At 41.9% G+C, this 25,130-nt stretch overlaps 2 long non-coding RNA genes across 3 annotated transcripts; both read left to right on the top strand.

Moving 5' to 3' along the window:
* Window positions 1-13,555: 13,555 nt before the first annotated feature.
* On the top strand, window positions 13,556-14,008 carry LOC139023466 (uncharacterized). The gene is made up of 3 exons (XR_011474586.1): window positions 13,556-13,773; window positions 13,859-13,900; window positions 13,968-14,008. It is a non-coding gene; the product is annotated as an uncharacterized lncRNA (long non-coding RNA).
* Window positions 14,009-14,800: 792 nt separating this feature from the next.
* On the top strand, window positions 14,801-16,125 carry LOC139023423 (uncharacterized). 2 transcript variants are annotated; one of them, XR_011474554.1, is made up of 3 exons: window positions 14,801-14,899; window positions 15,174-15,285; window positions 15,379-16,125. It is a non-coding gene; the product is annotated as an uncharacterized lncRNA (long non-coding RNA). The 2 variants fall into 2 exon arrangements; XR_011474555.1 differs by lacking the exon at window positions 14,801-14,899 and adding an exon at window positions 15,053-15,080.
* Window positions 16,126-25,130: the final 9,005 nt, after the last annotated feature.

Below are 25,130 nucleotides of genomic sequence, written 5' to 3'. Positions count from 1 at the left end.
GGATCTGAATACTTTCCGAACGCACTATACATCTGTTTCTGTCGTGGGATACATAACTGTAATAACATTTACGAACCTTGTCACATACTAACACGCGCCGTCTCATATAATGCATTGAGTTTGGTATGTATGTGTGGAGGTGTAACTTCTTGGAGAAGCTAGCGCCGGGCGCCAATGAAAGAGAGGGTTGCTTTGGGTCGCGTCCCTCTTTCAGAGTGGAACCTCTGCTTTGGTGAGAAGCTGGCTACACATCCCATTTTACCAGAGCAGCAAACACACCGAAACAGAAACATCTACATTTAATAAGCTTAATGGCTTGTGAATGACTCCCATTAGTAAGCTATTCTGATCTGGAATGTGTTTGAACCGTGGAAAGTTTATAAAGTGTTCTTGAGGGTGCTGAGAATGATTAGAGAATGAGAGAGTTGGAGAGGAAGAGAGGAGGAGGAGAGGAGGAGAGGAGGAGAGGAGGAGAGGAGAGGAAGAGAGGAGGAGAGGAGGATTGATGTGTGAATAAAGTGACAGTGGTGGGGTTTGGAATAGGAGGTGAAGCTAAAGAGATGGAGAATGGAAAGAAAGAAAGAAGTATGTCATATCACATGGTGTGGGGTCAAACAAAAAGGTTTATTTTTGAAATATACATTATATATGTATATGTGTGTGTGTGTTTGGCATGAATTCAGGGCCCAGAAATCGTCCACTTTGTGACTTTGAGAGAGATTATTTCCCTGGAACAGGTGCTTTAGACAGGAATCTACAAAACCAAGACTTTCCAATATTCCACATGCCACATCCACATGATCTGAATGGCCAACCTGATCACTAGGATTCAGAGTTTTCTCTGGTCACTAGGGCTAAGAGTTGTTCCTGGTCACTAGGGCTCAGAGTTGTTCCTGGTCACATGGTTAGGCAGTGCGCAGGGTCTTCTTAGTTATAGGTCAGGGGAATTCAACTCTTACCCTACGAGATCTGTTCTACCTGATAATKAATTACACCCACCTGGTGTCTCAGGTCTAAATYGGTCCCCGATTAGAGGGGAACAATGAAAACAAGCAGTGATACTGTCTTCCAGGTCTAGTTGATTTAGAGGTTTATAGGTTTTATCCAGATTTCTGTTGTACAGAATGTTATTTTAGTAGACTGAATTATAATTTACTGTAACATCCAGACTGAATCTTTAACTGTAACATCTCAGACTGAGTCATTTACTGTAACATCCAGACTGAATAATTTACTGTAACATCCAGACTGAATAATTTACTGTAACATCGCAGACTGAATAATTTACTGTAACATCCAGACTGAACATTTACTGTAACATCCAGACTGAATCATTACTGTAACATCCAGACTGAATCCTTTACTGAACATCCAGACTTGAATAATTTACTGTAACATCCAGACTGAATCATTTACTGTAACACCAGACTGAATCCTCCGTCACAGACTGGTCTTCAGTCTGCTTCATTACAGTACATTATGGACCACAAGATGGAGACAATGAGTTTAATATAATGAGGCTACAAAGTTTGGATCATTAAATCAGAAGAGGAGAGCTCACCTGTTCAAATCTCTCAGGGTGTGAGGTTGGAGAGAAGGTGAGTTGTCAGTTTCATCACTACATACCTGAAGGGGAGAGAACATACGATTCTTTTAACATTTTTTATTTCATGGTAATTACGGTAATAATACTATAGAGACGTAAAGTGTTATTGACAGTGCAGTGTGATGGGCGCCGAATGAATTCTGAACCATCTCAGAATGTGCAATTCAATTAAAATAAATTACATTCAAGGGCTTTATTGCATGGGAAACATATGTTAACATTGCCAAAAAGCAAGTGAAGTAGATAATAAACAAAGTGAAATTTACAATAAAAACTAAGAGTAAACATTACACTAACAGAAGTTCCAAAAGAATAAAGACATTTGAAATGTCAATTATGTTCCTCCCAAACACTGCCGCCCTTTTATTCCAAATATATCCATGAAGTAGCAGGTGACAATTTGGTGACGTTGTGCGAGTGAGGAAGTTCAAACCCTCGGATATAAAGCTCCGCTTTGTTATATGAAGTGTGCATCACTTACTCACTACTTACCCTGCAATGGGGTCAAACTTTGGACAATACAGAAACCAGGAAGTCTAAGCTTTTGGACTATCAGGAATCCAAATAAAATGGCCTTACCTGTCATGTGACCTGTGCTCCTGCTGAGGACTCCCTCTTTCACACACTGTCCCTAAAACCCAAAGAGGGACACGGTGAGTATGTACACACACGCACGCAACGCACGCACGCACGCACGCACGCACGCCACGCACCACACACCACACACACCACACACACACACACACACACACACACACCACAACACACACACACACACACACACACACACACACACACACACACCACACACACCACACACACCAACACCACACACAGAGAAAGATATTTGAGTCTCTCTGTGTCAATATTGCTTACAGATATAGTGGGACCATTTGGGCATCACACTGTACCTATGCATTCTCAAACGGAACATAGGAATAGCCACAGCACAAAAGGCCCCTGTGTTATTTTAGCAGTACCCCATTTACACCTCTATGGGAGAGGGGAGATATTCAAGGTGAGGAGAGTAAAGGAAGATAGAGGTCAGGTGGCAGCCACATGTAGAGAACATAGACATTATGCCATGGTGAGAGAAGTTTTAGCAATTTATAACACATTTCATGCAATTCTACCAAGTTTGCAAAGACTTATGCCATGGTTAATGATATCTGAGTTTAATCCTGGGATTTCACAACTCACGCTAATCCAGCTACTCCCCAAAACTAACAGCACACAGTGCTGCTTTTCAGTGTTACCCCTCCTCCCTTTATTAACCTGTATTTAACTAGGCAAGTCAGTTAAGAACAAATTCTTATTACAATTGACTGCCTACCCCGCCAAACCCAGACGACGCTGGCCAATGTTGCGCTCCCTATGGCACTCCCAATCACAGCCAGTGTGAAACACCTGGAATCGAACCAGGTCTGTAGTGACACCTCTAGCACTAGATGCAGTGCCTTAGACCGCTCGCCACTCGGAGCAGATAATTATAACATTGCACAAAAAAAAAGTTGACAGGCGCCATCTGCCATTGCCCAGCCCATTGGACCAGCCCATCTCCATTTGCCCAAAAATGCCAGATGGCCAACCGCCCCTGCACACACACACACACACACACACACACCACACACACACACCACACACACACACACACACACACACACACACCACACACACACACACACACACACACACACAACACACACACACACCACACACACACACACAAACCCATGGGTGTGATATCAGTGGCTGTAAACCTCAATAAAGATAAGAGTGTGAACTAATTAAAAGACAAAAGACACACGCGCACACACACAAAACACACACAGAACCCAAACCACCATGGTCTGATAACTGCTAACTTCTAAATGAGGATAGCCTTCCTTATTACTAAACCAAGAGGACTCACCCTCACAGAGGAAGGAAATCAGCTTTGTAGCAGTACACTAGTATTCTGCTATTAGATACCGTAACATTGCATTGTTGACTTACCTAACAGGCATGACAATAACAAGTTGACTAAAGTAGAAATAACTTGCCACACAGTCTACGATTACACAGGCCTCCATCAGTTGCTTGTTCAGAAAATAACCTTGTTGTTTTGGACAGCTGAGCTGCTGATTGCAGACTGGTGAGATGGTAGTCCACTGGCCCTACTGTGGGACATAAACAAAACAGTCTGCCCCTTTCAGACCCAGGGCCACCCTAGCATTTTGTTTGGGGCCCCCCCACCTTGAGGGTAAATTATTTTAGTTGATGTGGAGGAAAAGTTTTTGTTTTTAAAAGTGAATTCCTGCAATTCTACACATTTTACCATGGGAGTAGAGAACAGATTGCATTTTAAAGCAAACTTTCTGCAATACTACACATTTTACCATGGGAGTAAGAACATAGACATATGCCATGGGGAGTAGAGAACATAGACATTATGCAATGGATGGAGATAGTAGAAAACATAAGACATTATGCCATGGGGAGTAGAGAACATAGACATTATGCCATGGGAGTAGAAACATAGACATTATCCATGCGGAGTAGAAACATAGACATTATGCCATGGGAGTAGAGAACATAACATTATGCATGGGGAGTAAGAAACATACACTTATCACATGCGGAGTAGAGAACATACACATTATGACATGGAGCGATAGAGAACATAGACATTATGACATGGGAGTAGAGAACATACACATTATGACATGGGATAGAAACTAGACAGTATGACTGGAGTAGAGAACATAGACATTATGCCATGGAGGAGAACATAGACATTAGCCATGGGGAGTAGAGAACATAGACATTATGCCATGGGATAGAGAACATAGACATTATGCCATGGAGTAGAGAACATAACATTATGACATGGAGTAGAAACATCACATTAGCCATGGGGAGTAGAAACATACACTTTATGCCATGAGAGTAGCGAACATACACATTATGCCATGGAGAGAGAGAACATACACATTATGCCATGGGAGAGAGAACATACACATTATGCCATGGGAGTAAGAACATACACAGTATGCCATGGAGAGTAAGAACATACACATTATCCAGGAGTAGAGAACATAACACATTATTGACCATGGGAGTTAGAGAACATACACATTATGACATGGAGTAGAGAACATACACATTATGCCATGGGATTTAGAGAACATACACATTATCATAGTAAGAACATTACACATTATGCCATGGGGAGGCAGCTGAGAGAGAACATACACATTATGCCATGGGAGTAGAGAACAACACAATTATGCCATGAGATAGAGAACACTACACATTATGACATGGGAGTAGAGAACATACACATTATACATGGGAGTAGAAACATCACAGATGACATTGGGGAGTAGAGAACATACACATTAACATCGGAGTAGAGAACATACACATTATGCCATGGGGTGGAGAGAAGTTTAGCAATTTTATAACACATTTCATGCAATTCTACTACTTTTGCCATCGGGCAGAGACATTTTTTGCAGTTTTACAGCTAATTCCCTGCAAGTCTACCAATTTTGCAAAGACTTATGCCATGTTAATGATATCTGAGTGAGAGTGACTACCTAAATCAACGGGGGCCCCCTGGAGGTCAKGGTMCCTGGGCACATGCCCTTCGTGCCCGGTCGSTATTTGTCCATGATTAATACAAGTTTAGATAGCTGGCTAAACTAACTTACAAATCTAAAAATGTTTAGTTGATATGGCTAATCAGTGACTGACATAACAAGAGGAAAACCACCCATGCACAACCAAATTTCGAAATTGAACCTTGTATATTCTACTATTAGGAGGGGGGGGCCCTAAGCGACTACGTATGTCGCTTATGCTTGGTGCCGGCCCTGCTCAGACCCACATTTTTGTTAGCATAGGGGTTACAAATTCTAAACGAATTTTAAATAATAAAACCGCCCACTTTGATTCTCCCATGACTCGCCAAATGAGGAACAACTGTGATGTTCAGGGCTGTGTGCATGCGCTCTAAATTTCCTGGACAATTAGGCTACAATACATCACAGTAGCCATGCCACTGTTTCTTCCACACCTCCTTGAAGATAACATACGGGTCTAATTGGCTCAGCAGTTGCCACTGATTGTGTCTCTCTCCTCTTGTGAATTTATTGGGCTGCCTATCATCAAAAACCTCAGTTCCAGATTGGCAGAAACTATAAAAAGGATGCTGTAGTATCCAAATGTGACACATTGCGCACATCGGGTTGTCACGTGACTAGTAGGCCGTTCTAACCCCCCTATTGGCATAGCCATCTGTACAACAGCAAACCATGTATTGATAAGTAAATGTATAGAAACCRCCCCAATCCTCTTTAGCTAGCCAAATAAACCATAAGATGTAATTAATGACCTAATTGACATAGGCTATAGTTGGAGGGCGCCGGAGTTTATGACATGGTGTTCTTCTTTATACAAAAGACAATATCAATAGGTATGTGCATGTTATAAGGATGCCAATATATAGGCCAGAAATKGTCGGTTTGTGAATTTTGAGGACATGACGCAAATCAGCTGTCAACACCTAATAATTAGGCTGAGTATGTGTTAAGAGCAAGGCCTTAATTATATGTCAAGCGCRCGCATCAATTATTGTGGAGAACACAATTCCAGTAAATATTTTCGATTTCACCCTCAATAATCACTGCAATTGTGAAACCACCACCTCGAAAATTAAACCTTTATTCCAAAACCCAGCCAACAATAATATTCCACTATTCAATCATTCCACTATTCAATCATTCCACTATTCAATCATTCCACTATTCAATCATTCAAGCCTGCATTCTAGAACAATGTGTTTTACCTTTCAGACGCGCCCCAGGTCTGTCCTGGCGATGAGGTCCAATCCATATATTCCGTCAGTTAAAGGGTCACCTTGCGTGGTAACCCGTTTTTTTATATCATTCTGCCAAGGCTGCCATCAGTCCATTTAAAGGTTCCGATAAAAAGGGAAATTGTCGGTGGTCAGTTTCCCGATCATTACTGCGTTTGGAAGAGGTTGGACCTCGAGATGATGCGCGCCTTGAAATGTGCCACCGATGCGGTGGGGTATTGTCATACACACCGCCCTCAGCCCCTCCGCCCTCAGCCCCTCCGCCTTCACACACCCTTCCTCCAGCTCAACTATAGTCGCACGGTTGCCTCGAATGTTTCTAAGGGTGATGTTTTAGATAGAATGTCTAAATTCTGAATCATCAGAACACATATTTTTTTAATGGGTGAATACAGTCTACTACAAGGCCATATTTATGTGATTTTGCACTTTAGCCTAATTTCCAAAAAGGTTAAGACCAAATGTCTTACTTCAAAATGGAAAAGTGAATGTAGCTCTGGTAAAATAGGATACAGAAGATAAGCGGCATCTCAAATCCGTCCAGTATGTTTATTATGGAATTTACAGAAATGTGTATTGTGACAATTTGACTGTTTTGTTATTGAAATAATGTGAATGATGTATGTGTGTAATACATAATAGCCAACATGTGTTACTGTGTGCATGAAATKATATTGAGGTACATAGTAATATGTATGGTCACGTCCTACAGAATGTAATGTGTGTGTGTGTGTCAATGAGTTGTAATTTCCCTAAGAGGCACTAGATGTCCCTATAAGCTTTACAATGACTGTTTTACCTTCAACCTATTTTGGGCTACTGTATAGAGTATCACAGTATGAGTCATAATACCCATAAAACCTAGCCATCAAACAGGGAAATGGTTTCAATCGTTTTTCCACCATTCATTTTTTCCATACTTGTCYACACTTTAAAAAAGGGCTGTGTTTCGTGTAGGCTTACCCTGACGTGACGTTTTGATAACCGTGTAATTGTCTCTCGGACAAGGTGACTTTACCCTGGCTAAACGAGCTGATCTATGCTACTTTCCATTCTCATTGCTATACTTCATAAATACTGCACTCTCAACTTCAAAACTGCTTAGAGTCATGTAACTAAGAAATTCTCTCGAAAGACACTTGAAAAGGATTTATTGTTTTGTTGAATAACCACAACGGTGGCGAATGATATCATTTCTATGTTTTTTTCCCTCAGTTTTGAGATCCACCGGCATCATAGGTGTAAGGTTAGCTAGACGTTTCTGACTGGGCTTGGAATTGTGACAATGGGATATGTAGTGATTTTGCCAACACAGCCAGATATGTACACAGTCTTGTACCCTTAACCTTTTTTAAACTGACTATCGTATTTGTTGATTACATCAGACTCATTATATTAGTATAATGAGTAATCCAAGAATATCACAAGTTAATTGACATAAGAAAACTTGCGCCAATGACTATAACGGAGATCCTACTCCTCCTCCTCAACACTCTATTGTAACTTTGATATGAAGGGTTGGGGAGTAAGTTACATATAACTGATTAAAAAAATGTAAAAACTGTAACTGCGATCTCTTACTTTATCAGCAAAAAATATTGTAATCAGATTACAGATACTTTTGAAAAACTAGATGGTTACTTCTAGGATTAGGCTACTTTTAAGTTCAGAAAGGATGTTTGCGGGGGTAAAAACGCGCAAGTTTAAATTTGTTCTGCCTGAGCGAGTCTGTCCACAAGTCAGAGACCACTATGATGACACACCAAATGTGTTTGATGGATATCTGGAAAAGAGCAGTAATAGGCTTTTGTAGGTTAAAGTCCAAGCTATGTCTTCTCTCAGCATCCAATAATTATACCATCCAATGTGAATAAACACTTGGAGGTAAATCGACAGCAGTGGTGTAGCCTACGGTTATCATTAACATCTGCATAGCACAATGATTTAATCACACTGTTGCTCTCTCATTTAGCTTTTTGCGCCTTGCGGATGGATTGTGGTTGTTATGGATGGCTGTTCACAAATGTATATGTGTATTTTACCCCAATAATGGTTGAATTGAAGAAGTTTAAGCTGCCTAACAATCATTGTTTTTGCGACTAGTAGACAGCTGTCACGCCCTGACCGTAGAGAGCTTTTTATGTCTCTATTTTGGTTTGGTCAGGGTGTGATTTGGGTGGGCATTCTATGTTCATTTTCTATGTTTTGTATTTCTTTGTGTTTGGCCGGGTGTGGTTCTCAATTCAGAGGCAGCTGTCTATTCATTGTCTCTGAGAACCATACTTAGGTAGCTTTTCCCCACCGATGCTCTTGGGTAGTTATTTTCTGTTTTGTTGTTTCTGCACCTGACAGGACTGTTTCGGTTTTCGTTCATTCTCTTTGTTTTTTTGTATTAAGTGTTCAGTTGAAATAAAAAGCATGAACACTTCCCACCGCTGCGCTTTGGTCCACACCTCTTCAACAGACGATCGTTACAACAGCCAGTAAAGCTGCAATACAGTGCATTCGGAAAGTACTCAGACCCCTTAAATTTTTACACATTTTGTTACATTACAGCCTTATTCTAAAATGTATTAAATACCCCATAATGACAAAAGCAAAAACAGGTTTTTAGAAATGTTTGCTAATTTATTAAAAATAAAAAAACAGAAAACCTTATTTTCATAAATATACAGACCCTTTGCTATGACATTCGAAATTGAGCTCAGGTGCATCCTGTCCCATTGATCATCCTTGAGATGTTTCTACAACTTGATTGGAGTCCACCTGTGGTAAATTCAATTGATTGGACATGATTTGGAAAGGCACACACCTGTCTACATAAGCGTCCTACAGTTGACAGTGCATGTCAGAGCTAAACCAAGCCATGAGGTTGAAGGAATTGTCCGTAGAGCTCCGCGACAGGATTGTGTCGAGCACAGATCTGGGGAAAGATACCAAAAACGTCTTGTCCCAAGAACCACAGTGGCCTCTATCATTCTTAAATGGGAAGAAGTTTGGAACCACTAAGACTCTTCCTAGAGCTGGCCACCCAGCCAAACTGAGCAATCGACGAGAGAAGTGCCTTAGTCAGGGAATTGACCAAAACCCGATGGTCACTCTGACAGAGCTCCAGAGTTCCTCTGTGGAGATGGTAGAACTCCAGAAGGACAACCAATCTCTCAGCCCATCAATCAGGCCTTAGGTTAATAGGTCTAGGAGTAGGCTGAGACGAACCCTACTGAAACTCCTCACAGCCAAACAACAAAGCACATACAGCAATCCACATAGGACAGCCGGCTTGGAGCCAAAATGCACCTAAAGATTCCTCAGACCATGAGAAACAACATTCTCTGGTCTGATGAAACCACAGATTGAACTCTTTGGCCTGAATGCCAAGTGTGACGTCTGGAGGAAACCAGGCACCGCTCATCACCTGGCCAATACCATCCCTATGGGGAAGCATGGTTCACACCCCTGATCTGTTTCACGACTTTTTTCTGTGCTTGTCTCTACCCCCTTACAGGTGTCGCCCATCTTCCCATTATCCACTGTGTATTCATACCTGTGCTCTCTGTTTGTCTGTTGCCAGTTCGTCTTATTTTGCCAGGTCTTACCAGCGTTCTTTCCYGCTTTCCTGTTTCTCTATTTCTGTTTCCTAGTTTTTCCCGGTTTTCACCATTCTGCCTGCCCTGACCCCGAGTCTGCCTGCCGCCCTGTACCTGCTTGACTCTGAACAGATTACGAAACTCTGCCTGCCCTGACCCCGAGCCTGCCTGCCATCCTGTACCTRCCTGACTCTGACCTGATTATGAACCTCTGCCTGCTCTCAACCTACCCTTTGCCTGCCCCGTGTTTCTAATWAATCATYTKAGAACTGTACTATCCGCCTCCCGTGTCTGCATCTGGGTCATATCCTGAGTCGTGATAATGGTGGTGGCAGAATCATGCTGTGGGGATGTTCTCAGCAGCAGGGACTGGGAGACTAGTCAGGATCAAGGGAAAGATGAAYGGAGCAAAGTACAGAGAGATCCTTAATGAAAACCTGCTCCAGAATGCTCAGGACCTCAGACTGKGGCGAAGGATCACCTTCCAACAGGACAACGACCATAAGTACACAGCCAAGACAATGCAGGAGTGGCTTCGGGACAAGTCTCTGAGTTGAATAACCCAGCCAGAGCCCGGACTTGAACCCGATCTAACATCTCTGGAGAGACCTGAAAATAGCTGTGCAGCGACGCTCCCCATCCAACCTGACAGAGCTTGAGAGGTTCTGCAGAGAAGAATGGGAGAAACTCCCCAAATACAGGTGTGCCAAGCTTGTAGCGTCATACACAAGAAGCCTCAAGGCTGTAATCGCTGCCAARGGTGCTTCAACAAAGTACTGAGTATTGGGTCTGAATACTTAAGTCAATGTGATATTTCAGTTTTTAATTGTTTATACATTTGCAAAAATTTCTAAAAACCTGTTTTTGSTTTTTCATTATGGGGTATTGTGAGTAGATTGATGAGGGGGGAAAACTATTTAATCAATTTTAGAATRAGGCTGGAACGTAACAAAATGTGAAAAAAGTGAAAGGGTCTGAATACTTTCCAAATGCATTGTATGTAACTTTTTGGGGCGACCCGACCRAATTCACATAGAAATGTGTGTTATAGATCTGTAATTTTCATTGAAAGCAAGTAAAAGAAGCGGTATATCTGTTCCATGTGCACTATCACTATGCTTCCTGTTCTTAGGTTTTGTTTTTGCGTCTTTTACTTTGGGTTTTGTACACCAGTTTCAAACAGCTGAAAAGACAATAGTTTTGCTTTTCACAGCGGTTTAGATGGCGCAATGATTCTCTACACTATACATGCTTGTTTTGTCAACTGAAATTAAGCAAAATATTCAAATTTTTGCAACCAGGAAATGGCGGAGCGATTTCTGCATAGTGCATCTTTAAAAATGTGCTCTAGCAACAGCTGCATAGTGTGGATCCTAGTCTATGGAAAAAAAGTTTGACGGAGTTCCTCCCTTCTCCATGGTATTGTTCTCCACATACTGCCAAAATGAGTTTAAATTAAGAAGACCTCRAATGGGGCTTTTATTGCTCAATGTACTTTGTGCTGATAAAAATAAATCCATATAGGCCTAATGGACGCATGCTCAAGCTCACGCGCTTTTGATAGACTTAAACAGTTGCAAATTATCAGGATATCAAAGTGTCACTAACAGAAAGGTAAACAATAGGCCTAATGCAAATGCAGCATATTGCATTCATTCTTCACATGTAAATAGCACTTTTCAGTAGTGCGCAAAGCATGCCATTCCATGAGAGCAGCATTTATTTTTCAAGCAATGATCCCAATCAGTCCTCCATGACAATAAAATCATAAACAACAGAGTAGGTGTCACGTTCCTGACCTGTTTCCTTTTGTATTGTTGTGTTTAGTGGGTCAGGACGTGAGATGGGTGGGCAGTCTGTGTTTGTTCTATGTTAAGTGTCAGGTTTAATTTACCTTGTATGGCTCTCAATCAGAGGCAGGTGTTTTCGTTTTCCTCTGATTGAGAGACATACATAGGGAGGTTGTTTCACATTGTTTGTGGTGGGTGGTTGTCTCCTGTGTCAGTATGTTACGCCACACGGGACTGTTCGGTGTTCCGGTGTTCGTTTGTTTCGTTTGTTTGTTTCGTTTGTTTCGTTTGTTTCGTTTGTTTCGTTTGTTTCGTTTGTTCGTTTGTTTCGTTTGTTTGTTTTGTTTGTTTTGTTTGTTTGTTTGTTTTGTTTGTTTTGTTTGTTTTGTTTGTTTTGTTTGTTTTGTTTGTTTTGTTTGTTTTGTTTGTTTCGTTTGTTCGTTTGTTTCGTTTCGTTTCGTTTGTTTCGTTTCGTTTGTTTCGTTTGTTTCGTTTCGTTTCGTTTCGTTTCGTTGTTTCGTTTCGTTTGTTTCGTTTGTTCGTTTCGTTTGTTCGTGTCGTTCGTTCGTTTATGTAGTCTGTTTTCCTGGTTCATGCGTTCTTCACGTTGTATGTAAGTTCGTGTCCGGGGCTGTTGCACAAAAGTAGAATTAAGACATCCGGGATAAATGACTCAGCTGAGCTCAATGAAGCCAAAACATGTGCGTCCAGGCTTAATTGGTTGCACAAAGACCAAGCCAGGATGAGCAGACACGGATTCATTAAGCCAGGTGAAACCAATCCTGGATAGGTGCGCGCTCACGGCTCACTCAAATAGACCCCGCCACAGATCACAGATTAATGATTTACCATGGCAACTAGAGCCGCGTACTTTTCCCGTCAGAGCACAAATCCTCATGGAGGCATACGAGGAGGTAAAGATATAATTAAGAAGAAGGCAACACCGCCACAGTGATAAAGCAAAGAGAAAAAGCGTGGCAAGTATTGCAGACCGCCTGAATGCGTAAGTAGTGCACAATTACACACTCACCGCTCCGCTGAAACATCACAATTAAAATTCAAATATTTAATTCACATCTCCAAAAATGCAGTTGTACTGTAATTATGAAACGGTTAAATTTTTAATTGAAATGCACTGCAGATATGAGTGAAATTGTGTAAAGTAACTCCATCACACTGTATAAAGCTATGATAAATTTTTTGATATTTTTACTGAAAACAAGACAAAAATACCAAGTAATTTTTTGTAGTGTGACTCCATTAAATGTGTGTGTGTGTGTGTAGATTAAACATGAACGGCCAAAACGGACATGGCAGCAGGTCAAAATCAAATACAGCAATTCTGCAGAATGGTATGGTCCCTGACTAATATTTAACAAAGCACAAGCATATATTGTACCCGAAGGTGCCTGCTCACACATTGTCTGTACTGTTTTAGCAGTGAAAAAGAATACCCACAGACAAGGCACGGGTGGTGGGTCACCAAAGGCTGACCTTACCCCAGCAGAGGACATGGCCTTGGAGCTAATAAAGGCAGGCCCGTCTTAGAGGGATCCCTGGGGGAAAGAGACGAGCATAGTTCTCCCAAGATGCCACCCGCTTCATTCAAGGTATGTCCTTCCATCTCTACATGGGATACAACCCATTCATATTGAATCAATTTGGACTGTCTGACTTTGGTTTACCTATTGCCTTGCAGTGTCTGGCAGCACTGTGTTCCTGTTAGAGCACCAGCACAAGCACCAGACGATGCTGATCCAGTGAGTACTCCATCAAAGGCATACTGTAGGCCTGGCATGTCTTGTCTACTAGCTTCAATATGAATCCGATTAAATGTGATAGGGTGAAGGCCCCAGTGCAGCAGCAACAGCACATGATGGAGACGATGATGAGGAGGAGACCATCTCTCTGGATTCCAGAAGGCATGAGGTATCATGTTAAGACTGTGAAAGTATATTTACTCTACAATGGTGAGGAGTCCTCATCAAAATCAAAAATCTAATTTCTTTTACAGGACCCAGATGCTATACAGTGGGAAAACCAGCCTGGCAACATAGTGCGTATTAATAAAGGACACCACATCCTGCCAAATTCCAGCTGCGCTAATTGTATTGTGTTCACAGAGCTCACAAGCTATCAGAAAGTTTTATGGCAACCACCTCCGCGCCAAATAGAACTGGCAGACATAGAATCTCAGTACAAGAAGAAAAAGATGGAAAATCTTGCACTGGAGTCCGAAATAAAAAAGAGGACAATTAGGAAACTGGACCTTGAAATAAAAAAACTTGAGAGGGAGTGAGATATGCCTTCAATGTACACTGTATGCTAACTGTAACACAAATGTATTAATCATTATTTTTCTTTCCTCCCCCAGCTCCAAGAAGATGACACAGCTCAAAATAAAAATTAGGTATATTCTCGTAAAGTCAAGTGAGCCATGACATATGAGCCTCTATTGTGAGCACACAGGACGGTGGCATCTTTCTAAGGTTTTTTTTATTTTCCCAGCAATCAGTACAACCAAGTCATCGTTATAAGGCATCGCCCTCTTTTGCCCACCCCCAGCACCAGGTGTGGCCACTAGCCTATATGAAGGCCCAAAATTGTGTGTTCCTTTCTGCTCTGACAATGGCATGCCCATTCGTGCGAGATGTGGTGGATGAAGAAGCACTTGTGCTGAGAGAGCACTTCAGGCGAGAAAGGTCTTCAGGGACCGGTTGGACCCACTGGCCTTCCCTGATGACCATCATATGAAAGATACAGGTTTTCTGCAGATGGCATCAGGTATCTATGCAGACTACTGGTCCCAGGATTAAGCACCGCACTGCACGGAGCCATGCACTGAGTGTGGAGCAAATGGTTTGTGTGGCCTTGCGCTTTTTTGCTAGTGGAGCCTTCCTGTACTCAGTGGGGATGCAGAACAGCTGAACAAGGCCACAATTTGCCGCACAATAAGGAGTGTGTCTGGCTATCAAGCATTAGCAGATGTCTTCATCTCCTTCCCTGGCCACAGAAAGACTCTGTGACATCAAAGAGGAGTTCTATAGGATTGCAGGTAAGAGGATCTACAATTACAGGACAACTGTTAACACCATAGTAGGATACTCATTTTTTGTGTGACAGGTTTCCCCAATGTCATGGTGCAGTGGACTGCACACACATAAGGATAAAAGCCCCCTCAGGTGCCCATGAGGCCGATTTTGTGATAGAAATCCTTTCACAGCATTAATGTTCAGGTGAACATAACTTTTTGATATTGTCCATTGACGAACACTCTGCATTGCCAGTGATGTGCATTGATTGGTGTAATATTCCTCATATGATTTCAGATGGTCTGCAATGCTGACTGTGTGATCAGCAATGTTGTGGCAAAATGGCCTGGCTCAGTCCATGACTCCAGAATCTTTCGGGCCTCTGAAATCTATCAGTGCCTATCACAAGGTAAGCCACACAACCCCTATTATAACCATCATGGCTGTGTCAAGAATATCACTGTGTTTATGAGGTAGTAATGATGAGATTTTGTGTTGACAGGTGAATTCTCTGGTGTGTTGCTGGGAGACAGGGGTATGGCTGCCAGCCTTTTCTCCTGACACCTTTCACAGACCCCCAGGAAGCACAGCAGGCCTACAACCATGCCCATGCCAGGACCAGGGCCAGAGTTGAAATGACCTTTGGCCTCCTGAAGGCACGCTTTCACTGCCTTCACAAATTAAGGGTCAGCCCTGTTAGGGCATGTGATATTACTGTGGCTTGTGCTGTCCTCCACAATGTGGCCTGCCTGAGGAAGGAGGGCCCCAGAGTGCCACCAGCCATGGACTGGGACAATCCGGCAATCTTCCCTGATGACGACAGTGGTCGGCTGCTGAGGGACCAATATGTGTTGAATTATTTTAGTTAGTATGTGTGCTTTCAATTTTGGTTAAATATGTCCTGCGGTGGCAGAGGAATTTGGGTTTTTTTGGGTTCGTTTTTTGACGAATTTGGCCTCTTTGATGTTTGTGCGGTATACTGTGTGTAATACAAGGCTGCAGGGAGGCTACTGCATCCATTCATTTGTCTGTTCAGTTGATGTGTATGGATTGTCCTGCATTTATTTTAGTGTGCAGACATGCAGGGTGTGTTATATACAGACCTTTGAATGTGATATGTATCATTTTGTATAATATGCTTGGATTCTGTGCTTTCCATCTTGTAGAGTCACTGTGACTTCAGTTTCGAAAGGAGCTGATGGTTTACCTGCTTTGTTTTGTCCTTATTCAATAAAGGAACATAATGTTACACATTGTGTTTTATATTCATATGGAATGTGTATTTGTTTATTGACAGAGTACTAGGGCCACACTGAAGAAAGGATAAAGTCATAAATTTGAGGCTGGTTCTTTCTGCAGAAAAGCTACATATTGTTTTACAGTTTTGATACTTATGACAATGTGATACTTAATATTCTGGCACATCAGCATGTCTTTGTTTATGAAACCATACTGAAGTACAATTTCACGAAATGCCCCACATCTGTCATTTTAACACCTGTCCTCCTTTAAACACTGGTTACAATATTATGACTTGTGTTTTTTTCCCCTCTGTGGCCCTAATATTCTATCATTTTATATATAGCCTTATAGTCTATGGGAAACTGAATTATCTAATGATAGCAACATCATCTAAAAATCATTTTTTATCCAAAATCATTGAAATTAATGATCACAAACGTTTAAATAATAACAGTGGGTTTTATATGTGATAACAATGTATAGTGAGCAGTGAAATAACTATTGGTTTCCATTTGTGGTGACTGCTGACTGACATTAGGGATGAGATTAAATAGATCCTGGAATTTAGCCTGGTCTGGAGCAGGCTAGCTCCACAGAATAAATCTCATGGTAATTTATACCATAACATATCCTCCTGCCCCCTATCCATCTTTAGTGCAACCGGATTACGGATCAATTGAGCCAGGATCACAAGATATCCTGGCTTAATCCTTATCCTAGTTTTGTGCAACAGGCCCCAGGTCTGTCTACATTCGTTTTTTGTTTTTGTAATTATTCAAGTGTTTGTCGTGTTTTTCCGTTTGTCTATTAAATCAATATGTATTCACAACCCGCTGCATTTTGGTCAAATCCCTGCTACTCCTCTTCGGATGAGGAGAAGGAGGAAGCCCGTTACAGTAGGCGCTAATAAGCCATGAGTTATTGGGTTATGCTCAGGTAAAACAATTGGCTTATCTACAGTATATTTCCATATTTCCAAGTTCGATTTTGGAAGATCAAAGTATTAAATTAATTGGAATGACTGGAAATCTGACATACTTTTGTTTTTAATGTAAAGTTATAGCCTAATCCTATTAGTATCTGTATTGAAGAGAAAGTAATGGGTTAGAAGCCTATATAACCCCTCAAATAAAATGCAACATTCATTTATGGCCAGCTATGTAAACTCTAACATGGATTTATCCTGCAATAGATGTTGTTGAATTTGTCATTTTTATTGTCTTCTTCCTTATTTTTCTTCTTCTAATGAATTTTAAGGGGAAATTAAGTAATTTAAAAATAACTGAAAGTAATCGGAAAATTGTTACTGATTACAATTTTGGACAGGTAATTATTAACTGTAACGGATTACATTTAGAAAGTAACCTACCCAACCCTGCTGATATGTCAACCATTAAAGAGTCCAACATTAAAAACATACATCAGAAGAAACATATCTGATACGGTCCCTTCACAACTCTTGACACAAGCTGCAGCTCTGTACAGTATGCACAGTGCCTTGCAAAAGTATTCATCCCCCTTAACGTTTTTCCTATTTTGTTGCATTACAACCTGTAATGAAAAAAWATATATATATTTGGATTTCATGTAATGAACATACACAAAATAGTCCAAATTGGTGAAGTGAAATGGAAAAAATTACTTGTTTTAAAAAAAAATATGAAGATTTTTTTTTTGAAAAGTGGTGCGTGCATATGTATTCACCCCCTTTGCTATGAAGCCCTTAAACAAGATCTGGAAGCAACCAATTACCTTCAGAAGTCACATAATTCGTTAAATAAAGTCCACCTGTGTGCACTCTAAGTGTCACATTATCTGTCACATGATATCTGTATATATACACCTGTTCTGAAAGGCCCCAGAGTCTGCAACACCACTAAGCAAAGGGCARCACCAAGCAAGCGGCACCATGAAGACCAAGGAGCTCTCCAAACAGGTCAGGGACAAGGTGTGGAGAAGTACAGATCAGGATTGGGTTATAAAAAATATCCAAAACTTTGAACATCACACGGAGCACCATTAAATCCATTATTAAAAAATGGAAATAATATGGCACCACAACAAACCTGCCAAGAGAGGGCCGTCCACCAAAACTCATAGACCAGGCAAGGAGGGCATTATTCAGAGAAGCAACAAAAAGACCAAAGATAACACTGAAGGAGCTGCAAAGCTCTACAGCGGAGATTGSACTATCTGTCCATAGGACCACTTTAAGCTGTACACTCCTCAGAGCTGGGCTTTACGGATGAGTGTCCAGAAAAAAGCCATTGCTTAAAGAAAAAAATAGGCAAACACATTTGGTGTTCGCCAAAAGACATGTGGAAGACTCCCAAAACATATGGAAGAAGCTACTCTGGTCAGATGCGACTAAAATGTAGCTTTTTGGCCATTAAGAAAAAACGCTATGTCTGGCACAAACCCAACACCTCTCATCTCCCCGAGAATACCATCCCCAAAGTGAAGCATGGTGGTGGCAGCTTCATGCAGTGGGGATGTTTTTCATCGGCAGGGACTGGGAAACTGGTCAGAATTGAAGGAATGATGGATGGCGCTAAATACAGGGAAATTCTTGAGGGAAACCTGTTTCAGTCTTCAAGAGATTTAAGACTGGGATGGAGGTTCACCTTCCAGCAGGACAATGACCCTAAGCATACTGCTAAAGCAACACTTGAGTGGTTTAAGGGGAAACATTTAAATGTCTTGGAATGGCCTAGTCAAAGCCCAGACCTCAACCCAATTGAGAATCAGTGGTATGACTTAAAGATTGCTGTACACCAGCGGAACCCATCCAACTTGAAGGAGCTGGAGCAGTTTAGCCTTGAAGATTGGGCAAAAATCCCAGTGGCTAGATGTGCCAAGCATATAGAGACATACCCCAAGAGACTTGCAGCTGTAATTGCTGCAGAAGGTGGCTCTACAAAGCATTAACTTTGGGGGGAATAGTTATGCACACAACATTTTTTTGGTCTTATTTCTTGTTTGCTTCACAAAAAACGAAATTGCATCTTCAAAGTGGTAGGCATGTTGTGTAAATCAACTGACACAAACCTGCAAAAAATATATTTTAATTCCAGGTTATAAGGCAACAAAATAGGAAAAATGTCAAGGAGGGTGAATACTTTCGCAAGCCACTGTATCTGTGGTTCATCCTGGGTAATCGCAAAGGGGTTTTAGGCTAGAAATATAGTTGTGTTTATAAGCTGTGTCAAAAGGAAACGTGATAGTACTTTTTAGATGCTAAGAGACACAGCTAAAACAAAGTTGATCACCTCTGTTCAAGGTCTTCTGCCTAAGCTTGTTCCCTCATGTTTTCTCTGGTTCCTCTTTAGTATTTACATTTCTAGGACCACTCCTGTGTGGTTTCCACTTCTCTCTGGATTGAAGTGCTCTTCGTTCGGTATGGGGTGGGCTTAGCTTATTAAGGTTACCATGATGGCTGGGGTGCATTGTTTCCTCACCATGACCTGCAACTTGATGCTCTCTACTCTGCTCATCTCCTCCAGCTTTGGCGTGGTGTCAGGAACCAAGTCAGCCATGAACCTATCCTTGGCCACAAACAGATTCACCTTCATCTCATCCGGCTGCTCCACAAACAGGATGTCTGGAGTGGGAGAGGGAGGGAGAAAGAGGGAGGGGAGGGGAGGGGAGTGAGAGCCACGGGTCAGGTGTTAATACATTGGCGGGTGTTTCAGGTAAGCCCAGCGAGGTAGGAAGTGATGGGTGTTGCAGGTAAACACAGTGAGGTGGTAGGGGAGGTGATGGAGTTGTGCAGGTACCACAGTGAGATGGATCAGGGAGGTGATAGTGTTGCAGGTAACACAGTGAGATGGATCAGGGAGGTGTGGGTGTTCAGGTAAACACAGTGAGGTGGATCAGGAGAGGTGATGGGTGTTGCAGGTAAACACAGTGAGGTGGATCAGGGGAGGTGATGGTGTTGCAGGTAAACACATGAGATGGATCAGGGGAGTGATGGGTGTTTGCAGGTAAACACAGTGAGATGGATCAGGGAGGTGATGGTGTTGCAGGTAAACACAGTGAGATGGATCAGGGGAGGTGATGGGTGTTGCAGTAAACCAGTGAGGTGGATCAGGGAGGTGATGGGTGTTGCAAGGTAAACACAGTGAGATGGATCAGGGGAGGTGATGGGTGTTGCAGGTAAACACAGTGAGGTGGATCAGGGGTAAACCAGTGAGATGGATCAGGGGAGGTGAGGTAGTAGCTTGTACAGTAATTGAATAGATGGACAGGTGTAACAATATGGACGGGTATATTTGCTCTCAGAAAGTTTTGTTATAACATGATAATAACATACTTGCCAGGTGTTATAACATGATAATAACACACCTGCCAGGTTGTGGCTCAGGTCTATGTCATAACATGATAGTAACATGCCTGCAAGATGTAATAACACGATAGCGTACCTGCCAGGTCGTGGATGAGATCCGTAAAGGGAAATGGAAACACTAGGATTTAGAACGCCAGCTAACTGTAACTGTAAATCACMTTATTGGCATTGTTGCGTCACTGGCAGGAGAGAACATTTYGGAACTCCCAAAAATGGCTGAATTTACCAAGAGTAACTCTGAGTCTGAGAAAGAGTTTTTAACAGAGGATGAAATAACGTTAGTTAGGGAGCCAGTAAAACTAGTTTGAGCTGATCGTTGCCCCAGATCAAAGAGTTTGTTCTCATAGCAGTAACACAGAAATGCCGCCTGAAACACCTCAGCTAGAGGGTCGGCGTAGSCAAAAACAAACTGGTGTGAGTGGGGATGCTGCCAGATAATGGTTAGAGTATGAGTGTGTGTGTTGTAGAGAGATGGTGGCGATACAGCACAAAATCCCAGCGGATGGTGGCTGTATTACATCCAGTCAGAGTTCCTGTCAGTCTGTCTGGATGCCAATGTATTGTTTCTTCTTCTTCGATGAGGTTTAACGGCGGTTGGCATCCAATAAATGTTGCATTACCGCCACCTACTAGACTGGAGTATTACTCCCTTATAATTTGCATCAAAAAAAAAAAAAAAGTGCAACAACAAAAATAAATACAACAAATACCCTACCATCTAACACTACAGTCATAAAAAAACATCATAAATACTATACTCCACTATTTAAATCACTTAGTCATACCTCAGGTCAACAGCCTGAAAGGACGGGACACCACCACTTAACACACCCTGCAACTCTTCTGATGTCAAGTCTCACACACCCAAATACCTCTCTGCAGCTGCCACCACAACCCCTATTTTCTGCGACGTACGTTCCATCCCTGCAGTACAGTTGATAACCATTGCTGTAAATGCCAAAAATCCAATCTTACTGAAACAAATATCACTTGTTGATTTATCCCTCTGTACTGGCACAGATCTACTGCTCACAACACTCCTCTCAGTATCCCTCCCGCTTTACCCATCTTCCTCTACTTTCTTCACTGCATCAGCATATGACAACTTCTGCACTACTCTAACCCTGGAAACGTCACATGCCTCTCTCGCACGTGACATTTCTGAACCCTAACCCTGTGGGCACCCCTACAGGTAACACATACCACGACTTTCCCCAATGCTACACATTCCTTTGTCTCATGCCCTTCTGCACACTTATCACACCTAGGAACCTCCCTCCTACACACTGCTGCCACATGCCCAAAAGCTTGACACTCGTAGCAACGTAATGTAGTCTGCTCAAAAACTCATACAGGATAACTTATATATCCTAACATCACTGTCGTGACTTTACTTCATTAATCTGATGACTGTTATTTATAGAATCAACTAACTATGTTTAATTGTTACCCGATTAAATTAATCATGTAACAATTAACTCATTAGGAATTTGGGGCACCACGAGAGCAGTTGTTTAAAGAGTTACCATGTCCCAAATTAAACTCTAAAGGTCTTTACCTATCACATCCATAAAACAGTCAACGTATTAAATGATAACCTCTTATTATATCATCATTCTGAACAGTCGTAACCTTCTTGGATCTGCAAAGACCCCAGCCTTACTTATGATTCAGTACTACACAATTTAGTTACATTATTTATTTACTAGCTAAATAAATAATAACACAGATTAAACATACACACTTAATACATGAGAAAAAGGTTCCTAGCGGACTGAAAGGTTCCTAACACAACATTTCTTGTTACAGAGAAAATGAAGAGGGGGAGAGAGAGAGGAAAATAGACACTTATCGTTGACACATTTTAGAAACTATTCTCACAGTAATCATATACTTTGCACAAGAAGAGAGTAAGAGTAAGAAATCGTGAATGTATCTATGTGTGAATGCCGTTCACCGTTTATCTCTGTCGGAACCAGCCCTCCTTAGGAAGAGTGTTGGGTTGGCCTTTCAGCGGCATGCTTGTAAGGCTCTGATTGTCCTGAAGGGGTCCCCATTTCCCGTCTTCTTACTGTTGTTCACTTTGGAAGATTCTCCTAGGAACCGTGTCGACGGTTCCCGTGGTGATTAGAGTAGGATGAGAGTAGGACAATACGGTGATTTGAGAAGAGTAGCAGGATGGTTTGAAGAGTTTGCTTTTCTAGATATTTGACTTCGGACAGCTAATCAGCCGTACCAGTGATTGTGTGGAAGGGGAGCTTCTCGCCTCTTTCTCATGTTGATAGTCAGAGTTTTAACCACTTTATCCGTGCAGCTGCAGCCTGGAACCTCAAAGGGATCAGCTAAAGGCAAGGGTCCACTTTCTCAAAAAAACTTCACTCCTAATGTCACAGACTCATCGTTATCCTGACTCTCTGTAAAAGCATCGGGCGCCGAGAACTTCACCAAACCTACCACCTCCGATACTTTGCCCTCATTCACAATTTCTCCTCTTGTCTTCAACTCACTCTGCTTACACTTTCTACCATTCTGCTTTAACAAACCATCTCCTTTTTTTCCATCCATTTTGAACCGACTCGACGAGGTGTACAGCATGTCATCCCTACGTGTCTCTCTTCCATAAGGCAGCATACCCAGAAGCAAGTGGCATCTACATAGGGTTTGARTTTGAATAAAAACAGTTCATTTAGTAAATCTAGCCTGCTGTAAAAACACATGTTTCAAGACATAGGCCTAATGCCTGTGCCTTATGTAAAWATAGTATCAGTTAGCTTGTCCAATATAACAACAGGTTCGAGCATAACCAGATAAACTTGCTTTGAAGATGAAACTACTTTCAATGCACACTAACCCCATGTCCCTGCTGCTGGAGTAGTGACTTCAACTAGTTTTGGCTGCCATCTATTGGAAAGGAATGGTTACTACACTGGACAGCTAGTTGTCAAAGGAGACTTTAATACTATATGCCATTTAGCAGACGCCTTTATACAAAGCGACCCGACTACATGATAGTGGAAACAGATCATAGAAACAGGATCACAAAAATACATAGTCAATTACAGGGTTATTAAGGTGTTTTTACAATTTCCAATGAAACAAGAAGAGGATTCACCTTTGCCTCATGCACAAGATCAATAGACTAACAACATTAGYATACGTTAAAGGGGCAATCAGAAGTAGCTACATCCATTTTTGCACTTATAAATGAATGATATGTAACCATTGATTATTGAAGAATCTAACGTATACATTTGGGGAAGGACAGGGCATGACATTGGGGTTGACTGTGTCAGCAACTAAATATCTGTCTTACAGAAAGAGGCATATTTGTAAAACCCTAGTTGATTACCATGATAGAATAGCAAGGCCCTGTAAGTGATTGGGTTTACAGTATAGTACATACTAGCAGAACTGCTGTGTAGAGTGTTTGGGTGTACAGTATAGTACATACCAGCAGAACTGGCTGTTGTAGAGTTTGGTGTACAAGTATAGACATACAGCAGAACTGCTGTTAGAGGTTTGGTGTTACACATATACATACCAGCAGAACTGCTGTGTAGAGGGTTTGGGTTACAGTATAGTACATACCAGCAGAACTGGCTGTGTAGAGGTTTGGTTTACAGTATAGTACATACCAGGCAGAACTGGCTGTGTAGAGGGTTGGTTTACAGTATCAGTACATACCAGCAAACTGGCTGTGTAGAGGTTTGGTGTACAAGTATAGTACTAACCAGACAGAACCTGCTGTGTAGAGGTTTGGGTGTTACAGTAGTACATACCAAGCAGAACTGCTGTGTAGAGGGTGTGGTGTTACAGTATAGTACATACCAGCAGAACTGGCTGTGTAGGGTTGGTGTTACAGTATAGTACATACCAGCAAAACTGCTGTTGTAGAGTTGGGTGTTACAGTATATACATACCAGAAACTGCTGTGGGAGGTTTGGGTGTTACAGTATAACATACCAGCAGAAACTGGCTGTGTAGAGGGTTTGGGTGTTACAGATAGCACATACCAAGCAAACTGGCTGTGTATAGTGTTTGTGTGTTACATATAGTACAGACAGCAAAACTGGCTTGTAATTGGGTTTACAGTATAGTACATACCAGCAGAACTGGCTGTGTAGAGGGTTTGGGTGTTACAGTATAGTACATACCAGCAGAACTGGCTGTGTGTGTCCTTACTACTCAGGCTCTTCGGGTAGCAGATCAGTGACAGTGAGGTGGATCTTTACTTCAGTTTATTAGGTTAAAAACCCTCAGGATCTACAGCAGACCATGTCTTTATCCATGTGTCGTATGCTGAAACTTGCGTTGTCTTGGAGAAACTTTCAACTGTTATTTGTCTGTCCTGCTTGTGAACGGACCGGTGGAAGGACGCAGGTGAGACCAGCTTAGTGATATCAGATGGCCGCTCTTAACTGGGTTTATCACCTGGGGAAAGAGTGACTCGGCGGTTTGAGCCACCGAGTCATCGGCTCATAGCCACCGAGTCATCGGCTCATAGCCACCGAGTCATCGACTCATAGCCACCGAGTCATCGACTCATAGCCACCGAGTCATCGACTCATAGCCACCGAGTCATCGACTCATAGCCGCCTAGTCACTCATTCACATACAGGTACACAACACTAGTGTGATGTCACCGTCTGGATTCTAACTCAAAATTT

Source organism: Salvelinus sp. IW2-2015, linkage group LG32 (assembly GCF_002910315.2).
Source record: "Salvelinus sp. IW2-2015 linkage group LG32, ASM291031v2, whole genome shotgun sequence".
Classification (NCBI taxonomy): Eukaryota; Metazoa; Chordata; class Actinopteri; order Salmoniformes; family Salmonidae; genus Salvelinus; species Salvelinus sp. IW2-2015.
The sequence above is the reverse complement of the archived record's forward strand: the minus strand, read 5'-3'. Positions and strand labels throughout refer to the sequence as shown.